The 21,185-nt window shown below is 39.3% G+C and overlaps 1 pseudogene; it reads right to left on the bottom strand.

Moving 5' to 3' along the window:
• Nucleotides 1-948: 948 nt before the first annotated feature.
• Nucleotides 949-21,185, bottom strand: part of LOC149119372 (nuclear receptor subfamily 2 group C member 2 pseudogene) — a 44,271-nt pseudogene continuing 24,034 nt past the window's right edge.

Raw genomic sequence — 21,185 nt, 5'->3', positions numbered from 1 at the left:
ATGACATCGAGGTAGCAAAATACAACGTCCTCGTGACCCCCTAAAACCTAGACTAAAACCCTGACTGAAATAAAGCTGCTTTGGTTAACTGACCTGGTCTGTGCCTGTGTGATGGCTCTGAGCAGAAACGGGACAGGATGCATGGAATCGCGGGTGCCAGTCCAGCCCCCATACTGCAATCCAGCCCCCATGCTGGCTCCACACTGAGGGAAGGGTCGTGCTGTGAGCAGGAATGGGACAGGAAGCCTGGAGTCCCGGGTGCCAGTCCAGCCCCCATCCTGGCCCCACACTGAGGGCAGGGTCGAGCTGTGAGCAGGAATGGGACAGGATGCCTGGAGTCCCTGGTGCCAGTCCAGCCCCCATCCTGCAGACCAGCCCCCACACTGGCCCCACACTGAGGGCAGGGTCGTGCTGTGAGCAGGAACAGGACAGGACATCTGGAGTCCTGGGTGCCAGTCCAGCCCCCATCCTGCAGTCCAGCCTCCACACTGGCCCCACACAGAGGGAGGAGTCATGCCAGTAACAGAGGGCCCACAGACCCCCAGAGCCGACCTCTGGGAAGACCGCATCCCACCAGCCTTTTCTATCAACGTCCACCTGCTCCCCTTCCCTGCTCCTCAGACCTGACCCCACACACTCACCATGTCCCGGGTCCGAGGGGGTGGTGTCCTGCGATGGAAGAGGGGCAGAGAACAGACAGAGCAGCGGACGCCGGCTACCCGCAGTGTTCCGAGTGCTGGAGCCCCCTCCTGGGCCCTCTCTCCTCAGTGGAACGGGAGGACTACTATGGCGTCAACATCCCGCGTGATTTGATTGCACAGCTTGCATACCAGGGGCAGCATCACGCCATAAAAGACGCAGCCAATCAACATCCTCCATAGCACTGACTTACAACTTCAGGTCTTTCTGGATGGGAAAACAAGAGGGAGTTTGGATTCATTTCTGACACTAGGACCTCCTGGGCTCCACCTCCCTGCGGTGGGCGCGGGGGAATTCTCTCTTCTCTGGTCCTGCCAGCCGCTGGATCCCTCCTGCATCTTCCTGAGTGGCTTCTGCTTGGGGGTTGAACGTAATTCAGGTCAGCTACAATTTAATGGCTGTTTATTGACTTAAGAGCCTTTGTTTTTTTATCATATATGTGACACTTTTCGTCTAATGAATCTTCTATGCTATTTTTAATATTGATTTAAAGAATACGTATATAACGTAATTTAATCCTTTTTTCCAATTTTACTTGCACATTTATTTCTAGTTTGCCTGTTGTCCTTTAATATTATTTTCTATTTGCTTCTTCCTGGTACTTAGTAGAAACACACACACACACACACACACACACACACACACACACACAAACACACAATCTTTCCAGTAATCTCATTTATCAATTGTATTTGTTTTTAGTTTTTCCTGGATTATCTCTGTATATAAACCTCATCCAATATATTCACATTTTACAACTTATAAATTGATCTTTACACCATATAATTTCTTTTTGCTGTTTTATTTCCCTTACTGCCCTTGAAGTAGAAAGCTCGAGAGAGTGCAGGAATCGTGGTCTAAGTTTACTCCCAGGGAGAAAAAGCTTCAACGATGCTGTATTACTTGTGTTGTTGGCTGTAGGTTCATTTCGCTCTTGATCAGAGTAGCGAAGTCACTGGCTTTTTTGTTGTTCTGCAGGCAGTTTTCTTTTTTACTAGATGCTGAACTTTATTAAAGCCTTCCAACATGTAATCTAAATGACCATGTGATTTTCTTCTTGTGTTTTTTACCTACCTGGATGACTTGTCTGAGAATCTTTACCACTCTTGTGTGTTTTATTAAGTCCTGCTTGCTACTGATATATTTTATGTTATTTCATTTATTATATTAGTACTTTGCTGCAGATATCTGTAGCTATGTTTATGAAAGGGATGCTTTTAATAAAACTTAATGTTTATTTCAAGTCCTGGTCTGCTTGCATCATCCTCACTGCAATGCAGGTGTTCCAAAAGAAACCAAGAAAAAAGCTCTACTTATTTGCACTTTGGGTGAAATGTAGATTTGCTTTTCCTTCTCTAAAATTTTGGAGTATTCTGTAATTCTGGATCTGAAATTTTGATTCTGTGACTTTTTTCTTGATTGGTTGTTTGGAATTTTCAAAATATGATTTAACTTACCTGATTTATATAGTTTTCCTACTTTATGTTATATTTGTTTTTTTGCAAATTTGATTTTCAATATAGGGAAGATTTTGATTCCTGTAGTGAAATGTTACTTCTAAGAATTTCATACCTTTCTCCTAGCACCTTGGTCAAAATTATAACCTACAAAGGAATGATTCTGTTTTAATTCCTAAACTGGTTATTTGTGTTACTTTCCCCATGGGTTCCTTAATCGTTTTTCCTAATGGTTTATTAACTTTGTTAATATTTTTCTTAAAAAAATTCATTGTGTCCTTGTTTATTTGTGATACATTTTATAGCACTTCATAGAAATCTCCTGTTTTCTTTTTTCTTGCCTTTCTTCAATACTTTTTTATTTTTTTCTTTATAATTCTTAAAGAGGAAGCTGTAATGATGATTTTGAGTGTTTTATTCTAATGTAACCACTTGACTATAAATTATCTCTGAGCACTCATTTACTGCATCCTCAGTGTTCCTTCAGGTGTTTCTAACACCTGTGTGTGCAAGACGTGTCTGTCTCCCAGTATCCCTAATTCCATGTACCTGCAGCCATCACAGGTTACATGTGTCTCCAGGTCTGAAACCCATATGTACTGATTGGTAGATTAGTGCTTCAGTCATTAGAGGCCCATTCCTTACACTTGTGTGCCCAGTTAATCACAGCCCATCAACTACCCTTTCCAAGTCTGCAAAAGGACTATGGCCCCTTAAAATATATCACATCTTAATTTCTTTTAGAGAAGCAGATACAATTTCCCAGACAGCCCAAGTTAGAAATTTCCACAGAAAGTACTGACAACATTGAAGTGTCAGCTTCGATATCAACCTTTCATATCAAATAGAACTGCTCTGATTGTCAGGTGTTTTTTCTTTACAGGGCTGCCTGTTAATTGCCAATTTGTGTTGATGCTAATGAGAGTCATATATCTTATTTTTCTATTAATTCTCATGACATTCTGGAGTGGCATGAATGGCAAAATTCTGTCCTCATTTGAAGAAGGTGGCAAAAATTATATCTTTGTGTAAAAATAGTTCAAGTTTTTGAAGTGCTCTGGATAAAAAATAAAATAATGTCCCAGTGCTTTGGCCAGAATAGTTGAAAGTCCTCACTAATGGATAATACATGATCTTAAAACAGAATAATGGAGAGTAAATTTCAATAAGGAAGCTGGGAAAAGATCATTTAAGCTGAAGAAGTGAACAACAAATTTAGATATTTTAATGAAGGGAAGAAAAATGCAGGTGTATAATCAAAGGATAAAGGAGGACTGAGCTGGAAGATGAAGAAAAAAAATGAAACATGGTTACTGTAGTTAATAACAATGTATTGGCCGGCACCGCTGCTCACCAGGCTAATCCTCGGCCTGCAGTGCCGGCATCCTGGGTTCTAGTCCTGGGTGGGGCACCAGTTCTGTCCTGGTTGCTCCTCTTCCAGTCCAGCTCTCTGCTGTGGCCTGGGAGTGCAGTGGAGGATGGCCCAAGTCCCTGGGCCCTGCACCTGCATGGGAGACCAGGAGGAAGCACCTGGCTCGTGGCTTCAGAACAGTGCAGCGCCAGCTGTAGCAGCCAATTGGGGGGTGAACCAATGGAAGGAAGACGTTTCTCTCTCTCTCTCTCTCTCTCTCTCTCTCTCTCTAACTCTGCCTGTCAAAAAAAAAAATCCCTCATATTCATGAATTTCAAATTATCTTGCACCAAAATAAACTTACCATTGAATTCCATTCACCTCAGACTTTTCAAAATATCTATTGTGAATAATAAATGGATATATAATGTATATATTTTAATTTTTATTTTAATTGAAATCTATTTTTATGTTTTCAAATAAATAAATAAGGAACATAAAATGAGACTGTTGGTGGATTTTAAGCATGGAGATCTTTTTCTGTTTGTGATGGTTTTAAGAGATCACTTATCAGCTGGCACCGCAGCTCAATAGGCTAATCCTCCACCTGCGGCGCTGGCACTCCAGGTTCTAGTCCCGGTCAGGGCACTGGATTCTGTCCCAGTTGTTCCTCTTCCAGTCCAGCTCTCTGCTGTGGCCCAGGAGTGCAGTGGAGGATGGCCCAAATCCTTGGGCCCTGCACCCACATGGGAGACCAGGAGAAGCACCTGGCTCCTGGCTTCAGATCAGCACAGTGCGCCAGCCACACCGCACCGGCCGTAGTGGCCACTGAGGGGTGAACCAATGGAAAAAAGGAAGAAAAAGAAAAAAAAAAGAGATCACTTATCTTTTAGACACTGGACTATAGGATCCAGTTTGGAGACTAATCTCTTTGGGTGCACCAACAACGACCTGTTTTTTTCTGGTGGAGATTTGAATTTTGACCTCCAACTTTTTCCTACTTATTTGTTGATTGATTGTTGCCATAAAAAACACTGGAAGGAACATCATATGAAGATGTCTGTGTCTGTTCCTGGCAGACCAACTCTTGTAGCAGTGCAGTGTGTTATGCACATATTGCATATACACATTGTCAAACATGTTCAATTTGAACCCATAAAGACTTGTATTCCTGTTTCAAGGATATTCAAGAAAATAGTCAAAGGCAACCCAAGAGAATTCAGACAAAAAGTAGAGAATGAGGTGGGCTTTGGGAGAGCTGGCCTTTGTCTCCAACACATCATGAACTGTTAATGGGAATGAGCAAGACTAAATGACTGAAAGGTCAAAGAGAGAATCCAGTCAGTTTCCCTGCATTGTCCCCTGGATGTGTCTGACACAGGAAAAATTGAAGTAATCATTGCTTATTAAAGGGAATGGAAATGCATTGCTGAACAAAAATATTATTAAATCCGGTAACTATTGTACACATAGAATGTTGACATATTGGAAAAAGGCAATATTATATTTTCTTTTTTTAAAGGTTATTTATTTGAAAGTCAAAGCAGAGAGGCAGAGGCAGAGAGAGAGAAAGAGAGGGAGAGAAATGGGAAGAGAGAGACAGAGACAGAGAGACAAAGACAGATACAGAGAGACAGAAAGACAAGAGAGAGGTTTTCCATCTTCTGGTTCATTCCCCGTATGTCCGCAACAACCAGAGCTGGGCTGATATGAAGCCAGGAGCCAGGAGCTTCTTCTGGGTATCCTATGCAGGTGCCCCAACCCAAGGATTTGGGTAATCTCCCACTGATTTCCTAGGCCTTAGCAGAGAGCTGGATCAGAAGTAGAGTAGTCAGAACCTGAACCAGCACCCACATAGGATGCTGGCATTGCAGGCAGCAACTTTACCTGCAATGCAACAGCACCAACCCTACATGATGGGATCTGGGATGATATGATAAGCCTTTTAAATTTCATAGAAAATATGTATTATGGAAAAGGCATGCATGGATGTAAATATATTTTGCTTCAAAATCTTATTTTTAATTGAATTCTTGCAAAAGCTTCTTGAAATGCCCTGTATATTATGCTAAGAAATATTTTTAAACCCTATGTTGTTTTTGTATGACTCCATTTTCAATGTGATACTTACTTGCCTTTTCTAAGGCTGTACATTATGACTAAGAAGAATATAAAACTTCGCATCTGCAGTTGTTAAATTTTGGACTTCAAAATCAGAAATGTCATCTATTGGAAGTTAAAGATGTTAATCCTCTAGTCTCTCCTAGATACTTTGCACTGTTTACCTATAAACTTGGGGTATTCAGTTTACTATTTGGATTACTCTGTGCTGGAGATGCATAGCTGACAGCTGGCACTTTCTTGTGAAATTTGGTTCCACTTAAAACAAAGCAAAAGAAATACCAGCGCTGCTCACAGGCCTGCAATTTATTGTTAAATAAATGTTGTATAAACCTTCAATAAATTTTCAAAACATTAGAAGTTAGTAAGAAGAAAGTGAAAAGCAATAAGACTCAAAGAAAATGCTTAGCAATAGTGCTAATGTCAGAGATGTTACCATTTTAGTTACATGCACTAAAATGTAACAATTAAGTTATTTCAAATTCGGACATGAGCACACCATTTCCCATAACTACCTTTATATACAGTTAAAAACCTGGGATCCTATGTAGAAAAGTGCTAGTAGCTCAAGTCTCACTTGATTAGAGTCACTTGGAAGTCTATAAGATGTACACTGACTTATCAGAGTAAGGGGAAAATAAAGCCAAGGAAAAGTAGTCCAAAAGGAAAAATGTGCTCATTTAGATTTCAGGTAATAACCTTTATAGATGTTCTCATGGATAATCCATGCATACATAGTTATCATTCATTCGCATAGATTTCATTTTTATTTTTTAAACTTTTAATAAAAATTTGTTTTTGTTTCTGGAATCACATTTTACTATACTTTGTATGTTCCCATCAGAGTAAACTTGAAGTTGCTTACGTCAAAAAGGTCCACAAGTGAAGAACTTACTCAGAAAAGAGGTTGCCAACCATGAATCACAGGAGCAGTGCTCACTGCTACCTGAATACTTCAAAGTCTGTATGAGCTGTTTCAATGGAGACAGCTGTAGTTTTACAGTAAACTTTCTATTATTGAATTGCATTTTTTCATATGGGCAGCTTACATCATTAGAAAACTATTTATTTTCATAATATATTATTCCCATGTGTATCTGCAAGGTGCTTACAGGCATACTACTGAATATATTAAACAATCATGACCTAGTTTCAGTGTAAGAAATTTGAATCTCTCTCATAAAGCAAGAAACATCCACAGTTGAGATTTACATAAGTAGTACCTCTTTAAATAAATAAAAAATAAAATGATATCCTGTCTATAAAGTTGTACTAGTTCATTTTACAAATTATTAAAGTGCTTATGAATGCATTAGTTCTCAGTAAATAAACATGGTGCTACAATACATCTAAAAGGAAAAAGTCATCACACTGGCCCACAGAAGTGCCTAGGATTATTTTATATCTCTTAACTTTAGAAAAATTAAATGAAATAAAGAATTAAAATTAAAAGAGAAACAAGAAATTTTACAAAATTAGAACACTATGGCCTAAAAATATACTGAAATATTCAATTCGGTAACTAAGTCATTTCTGGATTGAACACTGTATAAATAGGTTTGGAGAGTGCTTCTGTTAGCAAGGTCATAAGGTATGTGGAAATAATATAAGCATTTTATAAAGACTGACCCTGAAACAGTAATTGTTTATAAACATCACATACACCTGGTGCTGTGATATAGAAGGTTAAGCCTCCACCTCTGGTGCTGACATCCCATTTGTTCCTTAGTTCAAGTCCTGGCTTCCCCACTTACAATCTAGCCCCCTGCTAATCTGCCTGGGAAGGTAGCAGAGGATGGCTGACGTACTTGTGCCTCTGCACCCACACAGGAGACATGGAAAGGTTTCCTAGCTTCTGACTTCAGTCTGGCACAGCCCCAGTCACTGTGGCCATTTGGGGAGTGAACCAGTTGATGTAAAATTCTCTCTCTCTCTCTCTCTCTCTCTCTCTCTCTCTCAAGTAAATAAATAAATCTTTCAGAAATAAATAAAAATCGCATGCTAAGATACAACCAACATACTCAAGGCTTTTGATTTTGATGGAATGAAATCTTAGAGTGGGAATACAAATGAAACCAACAATCATGGAGATGCCACTTGTTTTCACCAAAGTAAACAATAGGAACATCATTTCAAGGTATAGCACATTGACAGACTAAAATGAGAAACTGTGAACAATGTTAGTTAGTACCAAAATATTCCCTAAGTTTGCAAGTAGTTCTAGTTCTGTTGCCTGTACAACTGCTCTTCAAAACATGTGTTCTCCTTAGAAAATATGTCTTCTGAATGGCTTTGTAGTCAGTGTGGAAAAGTAGGAAATGAGGTTCACAGTGAAGCTGAGTGAAATGCTTCCAAGATGATTCATTGTATCAGTTAGTAATCTCACCATACCTACATGTTGAATTTCAGGATTTTGTTTTTTAACTCCTTCTCAAGTCTGTGGGCTTCAGGTTCTCAGGTAGTAATAATATTTTTCATGTTTAAGTATACAGGTCCCTGCTGTATATTATTCTATAGAGTATATGTCCCATAATTTCTTTATCCAGTCTACTGTTTATGGGCATTTAGGTTGGTTCCAGGTCTTAGCTATTGTGAATTGAGCTGCAATAAACATTAATGTGCAGACAGCTTGTTTGTTTGCCAATTTAATTTCCTTTGGGAATTCCAAGGAGTGGTATGGCTGGGTAGAATGGTAGGGTTATCTTCAGGTTTCTGAGGAATCTCCAGACTGACTTCCATAGTGGCTTAACCAGTTTGCATTCCCACCAACAGTGGGTTAGTGTCCCTTTTCCCCCACATCCTCTCCAGCATCTATTATTGGCAGATTTCTGAATGTGAGCCATTCTAACTGGAGTGAGGTGAAACCTCATTGTGGTTTTGATTTGCATTTCCCTGATTGCTAGTGATCTTGAACATTTTTTCATGTGCCTGTTGGCCATTTGGATTTCCTCTTTTGAAAAATGTCTATTGAGGTCCTTGGCCCATCTCTTAAGTGGGTTGTTTGTTTTGATCTTGTGGAGTTTCTTGATTTCTTTGTAGATTCTTGTTATTAACCCTTTATCTGTTGCATAGTTTGCGAATATTTTTCCCATTCTGTCGGTTGTCTCTTCACTTTCCTGACTGTTTCTTTTGCAGTACAGAAACTTCTCAATTTGATGCAATCCCAAATGTTAATTTTGGCTTTGATTGTTTGTACTTCTGGGGTATTTTCCAAGAAGTTGCCAGTACCTATATCTTGTAGAGTTTCTCCAATGCTCTCTAATAATTTGATGGTGTTGGGTCGTAGATTTAAGCCTTTAATCCATGTTGAGTGAATTTTTGTGTAAGGTGAAAGGTAGGGGTTTTGCTTCATGATTCTGCACATGGAAATCCAATTTTCTTAGGGGATGATTTTATGGTTATTGGTGATTGCTTTGCCTCAGGATTTTGGTTTTAAGATCTGGCATGCTATAGTGACTCCTATGGCTGGTTTTGTGTGGCACAAACTGGAAAGGACAGATTCTGTTGCCTAGTAACCACAATAGTCTCAGGAAATATATTGAATCTGTAATTTGCTTTCAGAAGTATGAACATTTGATGATGTTGCTTCTCCCAAGTCATGAACATGGAAGTTTTTTTTTTTCATTTTTAAATGTTGTTTTTTTTTCTTTCTTTCTTTCTTTAGTGCTTTTGTAATTTTCATCATAGAGAACTTGGTTGGACTTCTTTCTTAAATTTATCCCGAGATATTTAATTATTTTTGGAGCTAATGTTTATGGGACTGATCTTGAAAGTTCTTTCTCAGCTGTGGCATTGTCTGTGTATACAAAGGCTATTGATTTTTCTGTGATCATTTTATATTCTGACACTTTACCAAACTCTTTTAGGAGTTCAAACAGTCTCTTAGTAGAGTCTTTCAGATTCCCTATATATAGGATTATGTCATCTGCAAATAGGGATAGTTTGATTCCTTCTTTTCCAATTTATATCCTTTTGATTGCTTTTTCTTGCCTAATGGCTCTGGCTAAACCTTCCAGGACTATATTAACTAGCAATGATGAGAGTAGGCGTCCTTGTCTGGATCTGAATCTTAGAGGGAATGCATTCAGCTTTTCACCATTCAGTAGGATGCTGACCATTGGTTTGTCATAAATTGCCTTGATAATGTTGAGGAACATTCCTCCTATACCCAATTTGTTTAAGGTTTTCCTCAGGAAAGGATGTTGTATTTTATTAAATGCTTTTCTGCATCTATTGAGATAATCATATTGGTTTTGTTCTTCAGTTCGTTCATGTAATGTATCACATCTATTGATTTGTGAATGTTGAACCATTCCTAAATACTAAAAATAAATCCCACTTGATCCAGGTGAATTATATGCCTGATGTTTTGCTCGATTCGAGTAGCTAATATTTTGTTGAGGAGTTTTACACCTATGTTCATCAGGGATATTTGTTTGTAGTTCTCTTTATTGTATCATTTTTCTGACTTAGAAAGTAAATGATTAACATTTCATTTAAGGAGTTTGGGAGAATTTCCTCCCTTTCAATTTTTCTGAGTAGCTTGAGAAGATTACTATTAGTTCTTTAAATGTCTGGTAGAATTCAGAAGTGATGCCATTAGGTCCTAGGCTTTTCTTTGTTGGAAAGGTCTTACTTACTGATTCATTCTCTGTTGGTTATCAATCTGTTTAGATATTCTATGCCTTCATGACTAAATTTTGGTAGATTATATGTGTCTAGGAATCTCTCCATTTTTTCTAGTTTTCCAATTTTTTGGCTCACAGCTTGTTCTAGTAATTCCTCATGATTCTTTTTATTTCTGTGGTGTCTGTTATATTTCTATTTTCATCTCTAAATTTATTGAATTGTGTCTTCTTCCCCCTTTTTTTGTTAGTTGGCCCAATGATGTATCAATTTGCTTATTTGCAAAAAATAAGCTCTTCATTTCACTGATCTTTTGTGTTGGTTTTTGCTTTGAGTTTTATTTCTTCTCTAATTTTAATTATGTATTTCTTCCTACTAATTTGAGGTTTGGTTTGTTGTTTTTTTAGGTCCTTGATATACATTAATAGCTCATCTATTTGGTTCCTTTCCAATTTATTCATGTAGGCAACAATTGCTATACTTTGCTCTTAACACTGCTTTTATTGAATCCCATAATTGTTGATATGATGTATTGTCACCTTCATTTGTTCCCAGAAAATTTTTGATTTCACTTTTGATTTAGTCTATGAACCACTGTTCTTTCAGGAACATGTTTTCAGTCCCATGTGTTTGCATATGATCTAGAGATTCCCGAGTTGTTGATTTACAGCTTCATTGCATTGTGGCTAGAGAAGATGTATGTTGTGTTTCAACATTTTTTTAATTTGTTGAGACTTATTTTATGGACTTAGAATATGGTCTAGCCTAGAGAAAGTTCCATGCACTGATGAGAAAGATGTGCATTCTTCAACTGTAGGGTGAAATGTTCTGTACATATCTGTTAGGTCCTTTTGGTCCATAGACTCTATTACCTATGTTTCTGTACTGATTTTTTTTGTCTATTTGATCTATTGATAAATGTTGGATACTGATATCCCCCCTTACTATTGTATTGTAGTCTATGTATCCTTTTATATCCATTAACATTTCTTTTGAACAGCTAAGCACCTTATAATTAGTTGTGGATACATTTATTTTAGTCACATCTTCCTGTTGAATTGATTCCTTAATCATTATATAAAGCCCTTCTTCATCTGTTACAATTTTTTGTGTTAAAATCTATTTTGTCTGATATTAGGATGAAAACACCTGACTTTTTTTACTTTCCATTGGCATGGAAAATTTTTTCCAGTATTTTACTTTCAGTTGGTATGTCTCTTTGGTAGTGAGATGTTTTTCTTATAGGTAGCAAATAGATGGTCATATGTTTTAATCCATTCAGCCAGCCTGTATTTTTTAACTGGATAGTTGAGGCCATTTGCATTCAATGTGACTATTGATATTTAACAACTTGGCTCTGCCATTTTCCAGTAAATATTCCTAGTGCTTACTTTGGATTTCTTTTGTATGTTTACTGGAGGATTATCAAACTTTACATTCTTTCATATTGATGGCTATCTTTCTGTGTTTCTGTGCATAACACATCCCTAAGCAGCTTATGTAAAGCTGGATGAGAAGTGACAAATTCTTTCAATTTATGTTTGTTATGAAAGGTGTTTCTTTCACCTTCACTCATAAATGACTACATAGCAGGCTACAGGATTCTGGGTTGACAGTTTTTTTTTTTCTCTTAAGATTTGGGATATATGCTGCCATTCTCTCCTAGCTTGTGTTTCTGATGAGAAGTCAGCTGTGAGTCTAACTGGATCCTCTGAAAGTAATCTGGATTTCTCTCATGCACATTTTATGGTCTTTATGGTGAATATCTTTTCTGGTAATATCTGTTAGGAGATCTATATACTTCATCTACATGAGTGTTCCTTTCTTTCTCCAAATTAGTGAAGTTTTCTCTAATTATTTTACTAAATGGGGCTTCTAATCCACTCTCTTTCTACACCTTCAAGAACTATAATACCTGTATGTTGTGTTATTTGATAGTATCCCATAAATCTCCAACACTGTTTTTAAGTTTTCTAATTTCTTCTTTTTCTTCTTCTTTGATCTAATTGAATGATTTCCAAAGTTTTGTTTTCTAGGACAATATTCCTTCTTCTTCCATGCCAAGTCTGCTGTTATGGCTTTCCACCACATATTTTATTTGGTCTATTGAATTTTTCATTTCTAATATTTCATTGTGATTTCTCTTTAACATATCAGTTTCATAGGAAAATTTTCATTCATACCATGTATGGTTTTCTTAAGTTTGTGGATTTGCTTCTGGTTGCTTAAGAATAACCTATGTTTACTTTTTAATTCTATTTCCAGAATTTCATCAATCTCTTCATCCAAACATTTAAATATTGAAACATAGTTGTGTTCTCACAGGGTCTTCTTTATTATTGTTTCTTGAATTTCTTCATTTATATTTAGTTAAATACAATGAATAAATTTGTGGAGTTTTTTTTTTCTTTTCATGGTAGAGTTTTTTTTCTTTGAGCTATGAATCTATTAAGTAGTTGCCCCCTCATGAACCTGGCTCACCCATTCATTGGACAACTGTAACACCTGTTTCCACCCTCTTATTACTATCAAACCTAGAGGCAGAGACTGGCACTCCAGAATCTTGGGCCTTTCTTTTATTCTGTATCATGTAAGACTCCACCCCCTCTGCCTAGTTCCTAATGCCTTTTCTAGGTTTCGTTTTTTTTTTTTTTACTTTGGAAATTTATATTTATTAAATAAAAGTAAAATAAATAAATAAATAAATAAACATTACAGTATAAAAATTGTAAAAAATATTTGTAATTAGTGCTTTGGATTGGCGCAGCTCTAGCTGGTGCGGCCAGTTGGGGAGTGAAGCAGCAGATGGAAGACCTCCCCCCTGGCTCCCCCACTGCTGGGACATGTTCAGAATATCCTCTGAGTCATCACCCCATATGGTTCAGTAACCTCAAGTTCCCTGTTCTTGCACTTGTCTCCTATTCTGGGATGACATTGGGAAAACACAGAAGACCTCAATCTTCCAAATCAGGCTCCAATTCTCTTCCCAGAACATATTAAAAACAGGTCATTTTCACCTGAAAACCTCCCCTCCTCTGATCCATCCTGGAAAAGTCACTTGTTAGCTCCTTACCTCCATGACCACATCTCCAGCTATTCCTTAGGCCCTTCAAGATGGCTGTAGCCTGCTGAGGCCCAGTTAGCCACTGGACATGCACTAAATGTGGCCAGGTGCCCTTAGTCTTTGGTCACTGTGGAATGTTTCTGACCAGGCTGGCTCCACTAGGGACAGGGCATGTCTCTCAGGCTGAATCCTCCCTTTATGTAGAAGCAGAGCTTTCAATTATGAAGGCTCAGTGCTGTCCTACATTCAGCTCTGTCCCTGCCAGCCCTCCTCAGTTGATTTCAGGGTCATAGCCATCTCTGCCCCTGAGCCTGAAGAGGCTGAATAGTGTCACTGCAGCTGAAGACAAGGTCTGTACATTCAGAAACAAGGAAAGTTTTTCTGAAAATGACATCAAACTTTACATAAGTTGGGGGTGATGACAGTGCAGGATCCACTGCTTGTGTGGTGATATGCAACTGGTCAAAGCATCCTACTTCTCATACTCCAACTGTGCCTTTCATTGGTGACCCTGCAACTAGAATGGATCCTGAATAAACAGTCAGGGAAGCTCAAGGTTTGGGGTTATTAGGGGATTCCCTCCATACTGTTTTTTCAAAGAAGTTCAGGAACTTGTGACTGTGGATTTGGCACATGATGTGTGACTCATCTTCTCTATGTAGTATCCTGGCCTATATCTACTTCTATTAGTGATGATGTCTGCTCATTTATGGGCCATGTTTTCAGAGCCAAACCTTCCTGGAGCTGCAAGGACCAGCAAAGACCCAATGCATCCATAGAAATCCATGTCCCAACACAGATTACATTTAGGGCACACTCACACCCACTCCACAAGATCACAATGAGGAAAGAATGAAATGAACAAGCATATACCCATCACAGAACAGATACTCCTGAGGGATCAGTTGGCATCACCAGTGTCAGCATCCAGGAGAGGCCTGGGCCACGCAACTGGGACACTGTACTCAAGTCATCAAAACATGAAGAGATCAAGCTCCACTCACTTAAACTCTAAAATAATCAACTCTGCCAAAGGTGCCAGGTGCTAATAACATGCACCAGGTCAGTAAATCAATTGGGACACACTGGTGGCCTCTGATTGCCACAGGACATAGAGGCATCATAGGATTCTATCAACTCTGTCACAATGGTGCCCTCCAGGATCAACAGAACCTAGGATCAGCCTGATTACTCCTTGAATAATTGAATCCCTTGGAGATGGGTCCCATGGTCTTTCCAATCAATCCAGATATCCATCAACTGATGACTGCATATATAACTTTGGAATACACTCAGCCATAAAAAAGAATGAAGCCCTATTTTTGCAACAAAATGGTATGTGGCAGTTAACATAGAATACCAAAATATATGTAGGAATAAAATGGTCATTTTGGGATACAATTGTCATTTTTAATCCTTGTTTGTACTCCTGTGTAATTGTGGTCTGCCTACTTTTTTCCTGCTGGATACTGTAATCAGTGGAAAATTAAGTCTATTACTAAAATGAATTAAAATTATGTGTTTGCAAAAACTAATGAAAAGTGGGAAGGGTGGGAGAGGTATTGAGGTAGCAGGGGAGGTGTGGTTGTCGTCTTGGAACTGTAGCTATGGAGTGCAGTCTGCTCACTTTATATTAATAATGTTTTTGTTAAAGAGGCATGTTAAGAGGAAACTTATGTGGTTCTTGTGCTATAGGTCCAGGTGAGTCACTGTACTCTATCAACTGCTGCACATGGTCTATAGCTTTCTATCTCCTTAACTTTCTTATCCCACAACCGTGTTTCACACAAGTTTTAAGGCCTTTTCACTTTGAGTCAATGTCATCACATGTCCCCACATGTCTCAAGCAATTTCCTAAGATTTCTGGATTCTCTGCTTACCCCCGCAGTAACCATAACTGGGGACTCCTAGCACTACAAATTTCTACCACAAGTCAGGCCTCACACTGCCACTGCTGATCCAGACTATGCCCCTGCTCTGTTCCTGCCCTTCTCTCTGGTTCTGTTGGTGTTGTAACCTAGGTAGACCTCTTGGGATAAAAGAAAGGTCAGTGGCCAGCTAATCACCACCTATCTGGGACCCCAAGCTGACTTAGCCCATACTGTCTCCAAGAGAAGGAACAAAGACCCTGCATTTAAAGTAGGCAAGGAGTTAAACTGAAAAACACTACAACTTCTCCAGCACACTTCCTGATACTCACGCAGGTAACACTGAGGATGATGCTGACAATAATTAGGCCATAGCCAGGATGCAGGAGGCAGGAGCACCTGCAGGCCCTGAACCTCCCAGGATTGATGGTATTTGGATACTCCAGTCTGGGCAGCAGCAGGCATCACAGTTATCATCAGAATCTCATCTCCTCCATTCCAGTGTCAGTCTTGTTCACCTCTATTTCCCACAAAGGTAGTAGTCCCAGGCCTCAGCTCCTGCTGCATCTTTGGTGAGCTCTGTTCTCCTGTGGGCTCATGTGTGGGCTTGTGTGTGTATAGGTAAACCCATACACATGACCTCACTACAAATTTATTGTTCCACCTGGGTCTGACTATTCCAAGACAAGCACACAAAAATGCATTTCACTGCCAGTGATTGCACAAAGCTGGATATGAGTGACAGCGAGTGATCCTCAGTTTCCCAATCAGCCATGCCTTGGACATCTTGGTGGTGTAGTTTTGGATAAGACAGTGAGCACAGCACATAGGGAAGTTCCTATGCCTGGGGGGCTAGGATCTCTGTCACCTCAGTCACCACAAGGCAGCAACTGGGACCCTGTGGCATTCAGAAGTTTTCCAGCGAGACCTCCCATTCTCATATGTCCTCCTTTGGTGGAGATGGCCAGCAGCAGTGTGGCCAGGGGAAGACTGTAAGGATAGCTGACAGGGTTGCAGTGGCATGGGAAACAGGCCAGAGGACATGGCTATTGCAAGGTCATGCCACCTTGGCTCCAGAAACAGTGAGCCCCTGTAGCTGTGTTACACAGTGCTCAGACGTGGTACCTCAGCAGTTACTGACTAGAGGCAAACAGGATGTACAAACAGGATGCCCCTGGGTGTGGGGTAGCGGTTGTGTAGGATCAAGGGCCGGGGTGGGAAGAGGGTGGCCTTGCAAAGCTGCAGGGTGTGGTACAGAGGAGGGTGAGTCCTGGGAGCTGCAGCTGGTGCTGCAGGAGCTAAGGGGCTTCCTGGACAGCTGCAGTAGTGATGATAGCAGGAGAGGCTGATGAGGGCAGGGAAGGATGATGGGAAAGACAGTGGGAGGATACAGTGGGAGGGGGAGACCCAGATGGAACCATATGGAGGGAGGCAGGGAAGCAATGGATGCAGTGAAAAGGGAGAGTAAGAAAGGAGAGGGGCTGAGCTGGAAAGGATGGACCTGGCAGAGGACAGCAGAGGGAAAATTTGAGCAGGGGAGAGAAGATCAGAGAGGGACATAGCGGGAGGCAGCACCTGGAATCCAGAGCCAGCTCAAGCAGAGAGCACAAAATTCCAGACTAGAAGCCCCCTAGATTTTTAATTTGCATTCCTTGCTCTTCATATTTCTTAGAACACATAGCACTAATCATAAATAAACTGTCATTAACTTGTCTAACCCTTTATTTGTCCTCTCATTTAAGCTGTTTTTATCTTGAAATCTTTACTTAATGTATAAAGCTCCAGTATAATTTCTTTCCCGTCACAATAAAAAAGGAACCATTACCATTGCTGCACACCCTTGTCATAACCAGTCATTAACCTTGTCAATAACCTTGTCAATAACCAGTTATTCCCCCACTTAAAAATCTGTTACCCATATTAATAAATCTTAATAAAATCAGTTATGCTCCATCAATCTATTGAGTACTTATATAATAATCTTACTTGGGTAAATGAAAAAGTTACCCAGGACCACCTTTTGGGATTGTTACTTTTCCAAGTCTTCTCTGATATCTCAAGGTGTCTGTCTTCAAATAAATCTGGTCACCCCTTTGCCAGTGTTTTTGGCAAGATTCTACTCATTCAATAGTATTGGAAAACCTCATGATACAATCTAAGCCCTCATTCTCTGTTTTTACTCTATATTATCTTGGTTCTTTGATGCATGTACTTAATTTCTTCAACTGCACCTATTGTTAACACCATCATTGCAATATCTCATAAAGCAAGTAAGACACCTACAAGTTCTAGTTTCTAATTTTGTGTTTTTGGGGCCTCAAATAACATCTGAGTGAACAAAAATTCTCTACTCCCAGGTGTCTCCTGTTTCCTGGCCTGACATGAGGTACAGGATATTGATTTCATGGTGGTTTCAATGTCAAAGTTGTTTTCTTTTTCAAGAATTTTTTAAATAGCTGTTACTGTCATTTCTTTTCTTTCTTTTCTGTCTTTGTCTTTGGGACAGTTAGATACCAGGAGGTGCCTTGTCTGCCCCATTTTTCATCACTTCATCAATCTGATCATCTTCAGTCAGAAACCTCTTGCTCCCACCAACATGACCCACCTTGGGCAGCTGCTTGTTCTCCCTGTGCCAAAGTTGTTGGTGACTTCCAGGTGGCATGATATCTCACCTGAATTGTGCTATCACTTCAGGACAGCACCTCTGACAGGGATTTTGTGACAGTGTGTCCATGTGGGGCTGTGGTGGGGGATGAAGACAGGTTGCCATGGTGCTGTTGATAGGCTGGGAAACACAGCTAGGGTAAGTTTGCACCACCTGCGCCAGAAACACTGTGAGGGCCAGGGCACAGATGTGTTGCAATTTCTCTAAGGGCATGAGTGGCTGCTGCTCTGGCAGAGGCCAACAGGACTCATGTTATCTGTGCACTCTGGGCCAGATCAGGGTAAGGACAGTGTCCCTGCAAAACCACAGAACATGCAACAGATGATGGGGCCCTGGGAGCCTCAGTTTGTCCTCGAGGTGGGGGCAGCCTGTGAGGCTGACTGGGGAGATACATATAGGGGCGGTGGGCAGATGGATGGAAAGAGATGAATAAATGAGTAGGACAGGGTTAGGACACTGGAGGGATGGGACAATGACAAGCAATACAGAGCCAGGGAGGCTGGAGAGCTTGGAAGCCAAGAGAGCAGATGAAGAAAGGAGAGGGACCAAGCTGGAGGGGAAGGGCCTGGGAGAAGCAAGCAGAGTGGAGACATGAGTGGGAGCCAGAGGGCAAGGACACTATAGAGAAGGGGGTGGGGGAGGCAGGGTCCTGAGCCAAGCTCCAATGTGTCACCTCCCATTTTTATCCAATTTATGTTCCTCTATCTTCACATTTCAGGAGCTGCCAATGGGATCAGAGAGAGGCTTGAGATGGCTCTGCCACTGACACGACACTACAAGTACTATTTAAACCTGGTATAGAAGACTTCAAAACAATGTTATTAGGATGTTTGATTACCACTGAAGGGAAACCTGGATTTACTTGTTTTCTCAATACATTAATAAATAGTGTGACTCTCTTTATTCATACCAAATTCAAATTTACACTTGGTAAATCCTTTTATATCATTTGTTGGATTATTTTATAGAAAAGTCTTACTGATGTATTTTGCCTATATACCAAAATGCATAGCCTTTTAAACATATCTGCTCTTTGCTAAAATCTAAAATTTACCAATAACAGACATAGCCATGTGTCTGTTTTGCTATTTTGGAAAAAGGTGAAAGATTTATACATTCTGAAGAGAAATCAGAGTATAGTTTTGCCATTTTGAATGTAGCATAATACATAATATTCTATTTGCATTTTATGAACAATAATAATTGTTCTGAATTGGAAACTGCTAAGAATCATCATGCTATTGTATTATTTGAAGATCAGTGTGTTTATATAGTTGGTCTGAATATTTTTCATAAGGTGAGAATTATTCTTCCACCTAACAAGTATAATATACCCAAACAGGTAAGCTACCCTTTTAAAATAGATAAGTATTTTCTATAAAACATATCTGAACAAAAAGATGTTAAGATGTTGACAGAAAAATGTATTCTGTTTATTTAACTGTACCTTCAATGCTGTGTGTGTGTGCATGCGTGCACACATACACTGTTTATCACAGGAAAGATTAAGCATAATACAAATTATCAATTATTTAAAGATAGCAGGTAAATATTATTTGAAGATGGCAGGTGAATATGAAATGAGATATTTTGGAAATTAGGGACCATACTATTGTATATTGAGCATTGAATAAATCATAAATAGAAGGAGATAGATTTGGGAATTTTGAAACTGAAAACGTAAGGTCATCTTTAAGAAAAACAAAATGTATCAGTACAAAATGGGCAAGTGCAAGGGAGGCACCCAGAAACTGTGGTGAGAAAAACTGCTTGTATCATTGCACTAAATGGTGGATAACTGGGAAAGAAATCATTCATGACTATGTCTAATAAGTACATTGGGTACTTGAAACATATATTTTGTGTTTTGAAAGCTATTTGCTATGTCCTAAGGGAGAAAAATGTGTAACTTCTCCTTGTCCAGTTTTTCCTTTTTTCCTTTGGTTGCTGCATATGATGGGGACAATTAGACATGTTACTATAATAGGATTCCCTGCAATCTACCAGTACAAAAAGATGTCTTCTAAGTATGTACATTTCTGTGAAAGGAGCATAATTTTAATGAGTTTTCCTGTTCCACAAAATACTTGAATATCACTTTTATGTTGTACTCTGTAAATGTCAGGTGGAAACAGTTGAATGAGAGGAAATCCAGGAGTTTTGTTCTTTGATATATTCTATAGGCAAAGGTCCAGTAAAGATAGGATAGTTCTATTTAATATGTGGCTAAGTACGACTCATGCATTTTCTTTCTTATACTTTCAGTACACAGAACTGAATTAATCATAATTATTAATTGTAGATTGGTCATCACTGATTTATATGTAGCTTTTTACATTATATGCTTAAATATTAAAATATAAAGGCTCATTGCTTATATCTAACGGGCACATTTTTATCTTTGTACTTATGTAGTCTCTTATCTGATAAGCCAATTGCAATTTTTCATTTTGAAGTATTTTAAAGATCAAACACTTGAAGATATTTGACAAGTAACCTGGGTATAAACTCCTTCAAATTTAATACATTTTCAATCTATCGTATTGATTGATTCATATCTGATTTGTCAGTTTTGACATTCATATTCACTGGTATTCTAAAATGTTCAACTTTTATAGAAAGCATTTTTTTTCTTTTCAGACTTTTTATTAGTTTAGATGGTATTTTACTATATAATGATCATAATATACTCAGAAACAGAAATAGGTCTTTACACACACAAAAAAACTGACACATGGAAGATGTAGATCTTATTAGAAGTGGTCATGAGCATTAATTCTAGAGACTGTCTAACTTCTAAAACAAATGAGGATTTAAAATTAACTGCAACAAAATGTGCTTTTGTCAGTGTAAGAGATGGTAACTTCTTGACAGATCCATCCTTGAAGTAGCAGAAAATGTCAAACATCAATTTGTCACATTCTATCTTCTCTGTGTAACAATTAGAGAGTTTTTTTTTTTTTTTGACAGGCAGAGTGGACAGTGAGACAGAGAGAAAGGTCTTCCTTCTTTCCATTGGTTCTCCCCCAAATGGCTGTCGTGGCCAGCGTGCTGTGACCAGTGCCCCATGCTGATCCGAAACAGGAGCCAGGTGCTTCTCCTTGTCTCCCATGTGGGTGCAAGGCCCAAGGACCTGGGCCATCGTCCACTGCACTCCTGGGCCACAGTAGAGAGCTGGACTAGGAAGAGGAGCAACCAGGAGAGAATCCAGCACCCCCACCAGGAGTAGAACTGGTGTGCTGATGCCACAGGCAGAGGGTTAGCCTATTGAGCCATGGCACCAGCCCAGAAAGTTATTTTTGACATCAATTATAGGTGATATTTCAGTCCTTCC

The sequence above is a fragment of the Oryctolagus cuniculus genome, chromosome Y, assembly GCF_051225735.1.
Source record: "Oryctolagus cuniculus isolate XC-2025 breed Fujian yellow rabbit chromosome Y, ASM5122573v1, whole genome shotgun sequence".
Lineage (NCBI taxonomy): Eukaryota > Metazoa > Chordata > Mammalia > Lagomorpha > Leporidae > Oryctolagus > Oryctolagus cuniculus.
This window is presented reverse-complemented; position numbering and strand designations above follow the sequence as displayed.